This window comes from Mandrillus leucophaeus, unplaced genomic scaffold (assembly GCF_000951045.1).
Source record: "Mandrillus leucophaeus isolate KB7577 unplaced genomic scaffold, Mleu.le_1.0 Scaffold703, whole genome shotgun sequence".
Classification (NCBI taxonomy): domain Eukaryota; kingdom Metazoa; phylum Chordata; class Mammalia; order Primates; family Cercopithecidae; genus Mandrillus; species Mandrillus leucophaeus.
This window is the reverse complement of record NW_012107620.1, coordinates 302,712-310,585: the sequence shown is the minus strand read 5'-3', so window position 1 is coordinate 310,585 and position 7,874 is coordinate 302,712. Positions and strand designations below refer to the sequence as shown.

Below are 7,874 nucleotides of genomic sequence, written 5' to 3'. Positions count from 1 at the left end.
GAGGCAGGAGAAAAGGTCTCATACTTGCCTCCCTGAAGATGGAATTTAGGGATCTTTATGGAATAAAGGAGCAGGGTGTTCTAAAGTGTGGGGAAAGGTGACTGGAGGCAAGGGGAAGTGAGGTCATTGGCAATCTGTACATACATCTGTCTCTTATACACATCTGGGGAAAGGTGACTGGAGGCAAGGGGAAGTGAGGTCATTGGCAATCTGTACATACATAGCCAAGCTCCTGGCTCTTCATAGGATGCATGTTTAGAAAATGGCAGCATTACCATGATCCCAGGGAGTTTTTGGGCCCTCTGACATCAAAAGGTCACTTCTCCAGCATTTGCACAGGTTCAGTTGAAGGGTCATTGATCTCAACGGGTTCGAACTGGACAAGAGCTGCCCCCATAGTCCTGAAAAACAACTTTAAGCAACCATTACCATAGTCACATATGTGTCATAGTGACATACATGTGACATATGACATACTGTACCATAATGACATATAGTGACATATATAAGGAAGCCAGTAGGGGGGGGTTAGGTATATATCGTTTGGCTGCTTGACTTTTAGCTATGTAAGTTTTAAGATCAGCTAGAAGTAAGTGGTTAAAAGCAAGCAAGGCAAGCTAAGTTTGGTGGGCTTAATCAGGTTAGCATTCGGTTTCACCATCCTCACGTGAGTGGCTGTAGGAGCTTAGGACCAGGATGGGGGAGAACCCAAGGCCCTAATTATCCTCCCCAGAAGCCTGCCCAAGCAGACTTTCTCTTAAGGGCTTTCTCTAAGCCCACCAAACTTAACTTGCCTTGCTTGCTTTTAACCACTTACTTCCAGCTGGTCTTAAAACTTATATAGCTAAAAGTCAAGCAGCCAAACGATGTGTAACTAAACCCCCCAGTAGCTTCCTTATATATGTCACTATATGTCTTTATGGTACATATATGTCACTATGACAGATATGTGACTATGGTAATGGTTGCTTAAAGTTGTGCTCTTATATTTCATTGGCCCAGAGTAGATGTCATAGCTACCTCTAGTTGCAAGAGAGCCTGGAAAAGTGCGTGTCTGGCCAAAGCAAATGGGATTCTGTGGCTGGCTTCCATCAAGCTGGGCAGGTTGCCTCCTGGACAAATCAGAGCTCTGGGAGAAAGGGGGAGGGGAAGGTCTGCAACGGATCATGCCAGCTGCAACTCATGTAGCCACATGGAGAGGAGACACCAGGGTGAAATTGTCAAGAGCAGGAGCTAGGGCTGAATCTAGAAGACCACTTACCAGTACAGAACATTGGGTGTGGTGCTTAACCTCCATATACTCATCTGGAAAATGGAGCTCAAAACAATGTTTCTCTTCCCGGACTGCTGTGAGGGTCTAGACGAGTTTATGCACAGAAAGTGCTGAGCATTTGCACAGTAAAGGCTCCGTAAATGCTGACTTCTTGTTTGCCTTAATGGCAGAACCCATCCTTCCATATTCCAGAAAAAGATTTGATTTTTAGTTACGTGAATGGACACCTAACCCTGATGGACAGCTTGGGGTGGGGGGACAAGGTTCTTTCTTGGGAGGATGTTCAAAGGACCATGAAGCTTTTGGTTTTGCCAACTAGGGTTTATAAGTTGAAGAACAGAGCTGAATGATTTAGGACGGGGTTGTCCAATCTTTTGTCTTCCCTGGGCCACATTGGAAGAATTGTCTTGGGCCACACATAAAATACACTTACAGTAATAATAGCTGATGAGCTTTAAAAAAAATCACACAAAACAATCTCATGTTTTAAGAAAGTTTACAAATTTGTGTTGGGTCGCCTTCAGAAGCCATCCTGGGTCAGATTTGGACCAGCTTGATTTAGGACCTGATGGTCCTCCTTTGGTGGGAGGTGTGTGGAGGAGGTAGAGAGAGAGAGAGAGAGAGAAGAGATGAGGCATGAGGCAAACAGAGCTATCTCATAGGGACATTGATGAAGTCCTGCAGCGTGACTCCCGTGAGCAGTTCTGTAGAATTCCACCTCGCTTGTCAATGTTTGTGGGCTTGGATCTCTTGGGAGGATCCAATCACATACTAAGGGCAGCCTAGAGATGGACAGAGGGCCAGGGAAAAGGCCCCCAGGGCAAGCCCGCCACCCTTAGGTTACATGGAGGAAAAAGACAGCTGTGAAATACACCAGAACCCCTGGAGTAGAAGTGGCCTCTGCTACAATGTAGGTCAAGGTTTTGCATACGTTTAGCTTCCTTCTTTGTACTTGTTTGTATTTTCCAAAATTTCTACAATAATTAGGGATCCACTCTACAATCAGGTAAAAATGCCATTTACAAACTTTTATTGGTCAGGCATAGTGGCTCATGCCCGTAATCCCAGCACTTTGGGAGGGTGAAGTGGGTGGATCACTTGAGCCCAGGCGTTTGAGACCAGTCTGGGCAACGTGGCAAAACCCCATCTCTACCAAAAATACAAAACATTATCCGGGCGTAGTGGCGCCTCCCTGTAGTCCGAGCTACTCTGGAGGCTGAGGAGGGAGGATGGCTTGAGCCTAGGAGGCAGAGATTGCAGTGAGCTGAGATTGTGCCACTGTACTCCAGCATGGGTGACAGAGTCAGACTCCATCTCAAAATAAAATAAAGTAAAATAAATAAAAACTTTTACAAAGAAGAGCGTAAGCACTGAAAGTTATTTTTAAAAAGGTTTTACATGTTAGCTCCATTCCTCAGAAATAGTGCTTCTTCTACATCATTTTCTCTTTTCCTTTTTCTCTGCTTCTTTTTTTTTTTTTTGAGATGGAGTCAGGCTGAAGTGCAGTGGCACAATCTTGGCTCACTGCAACCTCTGCCTCCCAGGTTCAAGTATTCTCCTGCCTCAGCCTCCTGAGTAGCTCGGATTACAGGCGCCCACTACCAACCACGCCCAGCTAATTTTTGTATTTTTAGTAGAGACAGGATTTCACCAAGTTGGCCAGGATGGTCTTGATCTCTTGACCTTGTGACCTGGCCGCCTCGGCCTCCCAAAGTACTGGGATTATAGGCATGTGAGCCACCGCACCTGGTCTTTTTTTTTTTTTTTTTTTAAGATGAAGTCTCACTCTGTTGCCCAGGCTGGAGTGCAGTGGCATGATCTTGGCTCACTACAACCTCTGCCTCCCGGGTTCAAGCAATTCTCCTGCCTCAGCCTCCTGAGAACTGGGGATTACAGGCGTGCACCACCACGCCCGGCTAATTTTTATATTTTCAGTAGAGAAAGGGTTTCACCATGTTGGCCAGGTTGGTCTTGAACTCCTGACTTCAAGTGATCCTTCCACCTTGGCCTCCCAAAGTGCTGGGATTACAGGTGTGAGCCACTGCACCCAGCCATTCTCTGCTTCTTTCTCACAGCTAATGATAATAATAGTAAAGGCCAAGGGTGGTGCCTCATGCCTATAATCCCAGTGCTTTGGGAGGCTGAGGTGGGAGGATCGCTTGAGGCTAGGAGTTCAAGACCATCTTGGCCAATATAGCAAGATTCTGTCTCTACAAAAAATTTAAAAATTAGCTGAGTATAGGGGCATATGCCTGAAGTTCTAGCTACTTGGAAGGCTGAGGCAGGCAAATCCTTTGAGCCCTGGAGTTTGAAGCTGCAGGGAGCTATGATTGCACTGCTGAACTCTAACCTGGGTGATAGAGCCAGACCCTATCCCTAAACAACATAATAATAGTAGATAGCATTTATTTGGGCATTTGACTGTGTAGGTCCCAGGCACTGTGCTTAATGCTTGACGTGCGTAATAATCCCAGCAAATAGTACTGCCATCATTCCTATTTAAAACATGATGGCCAGGTGCGATAGCTCACGCCTGTCATCCCAGCACTTTGGGAGGCTGAGGCGGGTGGATCACCTGCGGTCAGGAGTTCGAGACCAGCCTGACCAACATGGTGAAATCCTGTCCAAAAACCAAATAAATAAATTAGCTAGGCCTGGTGGTGCATGCCTGTAATCTCAGCTACTTGGAAGGCTTAGGCAGGAGAATCACTTGAACCCGGGAGGCAGAGGTTGCAATGAGCCAAGATTGTGCCATTGCACTCCAGCCTGGGCAACAAGAGCAAAACTCTGTTTAAAAAAAAAAATAGATAAAGAAATAAATAATTAAAAATGAGTTAGGTAAGTGAGGCAGAGAAGGAAGTCACTGCACCGTGGCCCCTTCGAGCCAAAGTTGTTTGGTGCCAAAACTCTGACTCCTAATCACTACCTGTCTCTCCTTTTGTCCTTTCTCCATCTTCTCTCTTACCTCTCAAAAATTATCAATAATTTGATAATTCTGTGGTTAGAATCCAAGATTCCTCAACTTTAGTGTGATTGACATGGTGGCTGGCTCGCTGTCTGTTGTGGGAGCTGTTCTGTGCACAGTAGGATGTTTAGCAGTGTCCCTGGTCTCTACCCACTAGATGCCAGTAGCAATCACACCCCTCCCCAGCACACACTCACTTATAATAACCAAGTATGTTTCCAGGCATTGCCAAATGTTCCTGGGGACCAAGATTGCCCTGATGTAGCCTGATCTCTGCAAAAGCATCCGGAGTCCCTCCAGTTGAACGATCACTGATAGAAACCCACAGGAACAGTCTGTGCCCTCCCGGCAAGTCCACACTCGTTCAAGGCAGCTGTCACCTGCTAGGACATTCCAGAGCAGGGCTTGAAAAATGCTTGGCGTGCCTCTGGCAACAAGAGATGCAGGCTGAAGCAAGGCATTCCTGGCTCTTGTCCTGAAACTAGGATGCTGAGATTAGAATGGACAGCATGAGTTATTCTTGAGTGGCAAAAGGCAAGGGGTCCTGCTGTGGTTTGTATGTTTGTCTCCTCCAAATCTCATGTTGAAATTAGTCTGTTCTTGCATTTCTATAAAGAACTACCTGAGGCCGGGTGCGGTGGCTCACGCCTGTAATCCCAGCACTTTGGGAGGCTGAAGTGGGCGGATTGCTTGACCCAAGGAGTTGGCAACCAGCTTGGACAACATGGTGTAACCTTATCTCTATTTTAAAGAAAAAAAATTTTTAAACTACCTGAGATCGGGTAATTTATACAGAAAAGAAGTTTAATTGACTTGCAGTTCCACTGGCTGTACAGGAAGCGTGGCTGGGGAAGTCTCAGGAAACTTACAATCACGGTGGAAGGCGAAGGGGAAGCAGGGAAGTCTTACAGGGCTGGAGGAGGAAGAGAGCAAAGCGGGAGGTGCCACACACACTTAAACAACCAGATCTCGTGAGAACTCACTATCACGAGAACAGCAAGGGAGATATCCGTCCCCATGATCCAATCACCTCCCCCCAGGCCCCTCCTCCAACACTGGGGATTACGATTCGACATGAGATTTGGGCGGGGACACAGATCTAAACTCTATCATAGGGGCCAGTGGGAGGTGTTTGGGTCACGGGGGCGGATACCCCATAAACAGATTAAGCTCTCCCTGGGAGGTGGGAGTGAGCGAGTTCTTGCTCTTTTAGATCCTTGACAGCTGGTTGTCAAAAAAAGCCTGGCACCTCCCGCTCTCTCTTGCTTCCCGTCTTGCCCGGTGACCTCTGCACACATGAGCTCCCTTTCACCTTCTATGAATGTAGCCAGCCTGAGGTCCACGCCAGATGTCCCATCTTCCAGCCAGCAGATTTGTGAGCCAAATAAACCTCTTGTCTTTGTAAAGTACTCAGCCACAGGCATTCCTTGATAGCAACACTCAACAGACTAAGACAGGGCCCCATGCTGGTCTACAGATGGCACTGCCGAAAGGAGTCAGCAGCCCCAGCCCTTGATGGAGACGCTGAGGAATGAGGCAGAAAGATCAGTGGACTCAGACTCTGAAAGGTCGATTTCTAGTTCTGGTCCTGCCCCATGAGCTGTGTGTATTCAGTTGAGCCTCTTTACCTGTTTCCGCATGAGTAAAATGAAAATATGATTTCTGTCCTCTGGCTTTTCCTAGGATAGTTGTCAGGAGCAAAGTAAGATATTGGCTCCAAGCTGACCCACTACATCCCTTACCTGCTTCAGTCTTCTTGGTAACATCTGAAATATTGTATTTGTGTTTAGCTTCTGTCTCTGGCAGCAAAATGTCATCTTCGTGAGGGCTTGGTCTTCTTTGCTGCTGCAAGCCTCAGAGATGACAACAGTGCCCAACACAGTAGATGTTCAATAAAGACGTGCAGGCTAGGTGCGGTGGCTCACGCCTGTAATCCCAGCACTTTGGAAAGCCAAGACGGGAGGATCACTTGAGGCCAAGAGTTCAAGACCAACCCGGTGAACAGCAAGACTCCATCTCTATGAAGTTTAAAAATTAAAAAAAGAATGAGCTGGGCATGGTGGCTGCACAGCTGTAGTGCCAGCTACTTCAGAGGCTGAGGTGGGAAGATCACTTGAGTCCAGGAGTTCAGGGCTGCAATGAGCTATGATTGTGCCTTGGGCGATAGAACAGGACCCTGTCTCAAAAAAAATACAAAACAACAAGAACAACAAAGACAGAGACATGCAGAGTGAATGTGAACCTATATATCACGCGCTTTGAAGATACAGCTCCGCAGCTATGGAAATCTCAAGCCCTTTGTACACAGTGGTTCCACTTCTAAGAATCTAAACCCCAAATAATCCAGCATGGAGAAAAAGCCTTAGAGGAATTGATGTTCATCCTACAGTGGCCAAAATTGCTCAAACCTGAAAAGCCAGCCTTAGTAATCAAGAGGAGGGCGTAATTAGCACAATCCCGATGAATCTCATTTGTGAAATTGCAGACAGCCATTACAAATATTGTAATTGCAAGACGAGTTCATTTTTGTAGCGCACACACAAAACCATAATGTGTAATGCAAAACTATAATGTGTAGTGTAAAACTGGGTTGCAAAAGCAACTCAAATACTGAGATGACAGGAGCCAGCACCCACTGTCCCCCCCACCGCCACACTGTTGGGAATGTCATGCCCAGTCTCTCTGGAGGGCAATTTGGAAATTCCTCCTACAATGTAAATGTTCATGTCACTAGACCCAGCAATTGCATTTCAGGAATCTATCCTAGAAATGTATTAGGAAACAACTGAGATGTCTATGAATAGGGGAATAGTTAAATAAATTATAGTTAAATAGACACTGTATTATCAGTCGAGTGCAGTGGCTCATGCCTGTAATCCCAGCTGCTCTGGAGGCTGAAGCCAGAGAATCGCTTGAACCTGGGAGGCGGAGGTTGCGGTGAGCCAAGATCGCACCACTGCACTCCAGCCTTCGTGATACAGTGAGACTCTGTCTAAAAAAAATAAAATAAAGATAAATTTTAAAAATGAAAGACATCACTGTATATCAACATAATGGTGTAGTATGCAGCTACTAAAAATGTGGAAATTTGCATATACCGACAAGGAAAGATGCTCAAGACTATTAAAGATTATTAAATTGAACGAAGCAAATTGCAAAAAAATTTTCGTACAATAACAATGGTGTCATATATGATATTATAAGCATATGCATTTTTTTTAAATCTGGAGGAGTTTGGATGCAGTGGCTCATACCTATATCCCAGCATTTTGAGAGGCTGAGGTGGAAGGATTGCTGGAAGCCAGGAATCCAAGACCAGCCTGGGCAACATAGCTAGGTCCCTGTCTCTACAAAAAAACTGTTTAGAAATTAGCCTGTAGTCCCAGCTACTTGGCATGGGGCTGGGGTTGGGAGGGGTTGTGCAGAGGTAGAAGGACCCCTTGAGCCCAGGAGTTCAAGTTTGCAGTAAGCTGTGATCATGCCACTACACTCCATCCTGGGCAACATAGTGACACTCTATCTCCAAAAATAAAAAAAAATTTAAACATTTGCAGACTAAAAATAATGTTTTGGTTTTTTTTGTTTTTATTTTTTGAGACGGAGTCTTGCTCTTTGCCCAGGCTGGAGTGCAGTGGC

At 45.9% G+C, this 7,874-nt stretch overlaps 2 protein-coding genes across 2 annotated transcripts in view; both read left to right on the top strand.

The window, feature by feature from the left end:
* MPV17L (MPV17 mitochondrial membrane protein-like) overlaps window positions 1-7,874 on the top strand; it is a 274,356-nt gene that overhangs the window by 242,741 nt on the left and 23,741 nt on the right. The window lies entirely within an intron of this gene.
* Window positions 1-7,874, top strand: part of LOC105528148 (chromosome unknown open reading frame, human C16orf45) — a 211,490-nt gene that overhangs the window by 179,875 nt on the left and 23,741 nt on the right. The gene's annotated exons all lie outside the window — the stretch shown is intronic.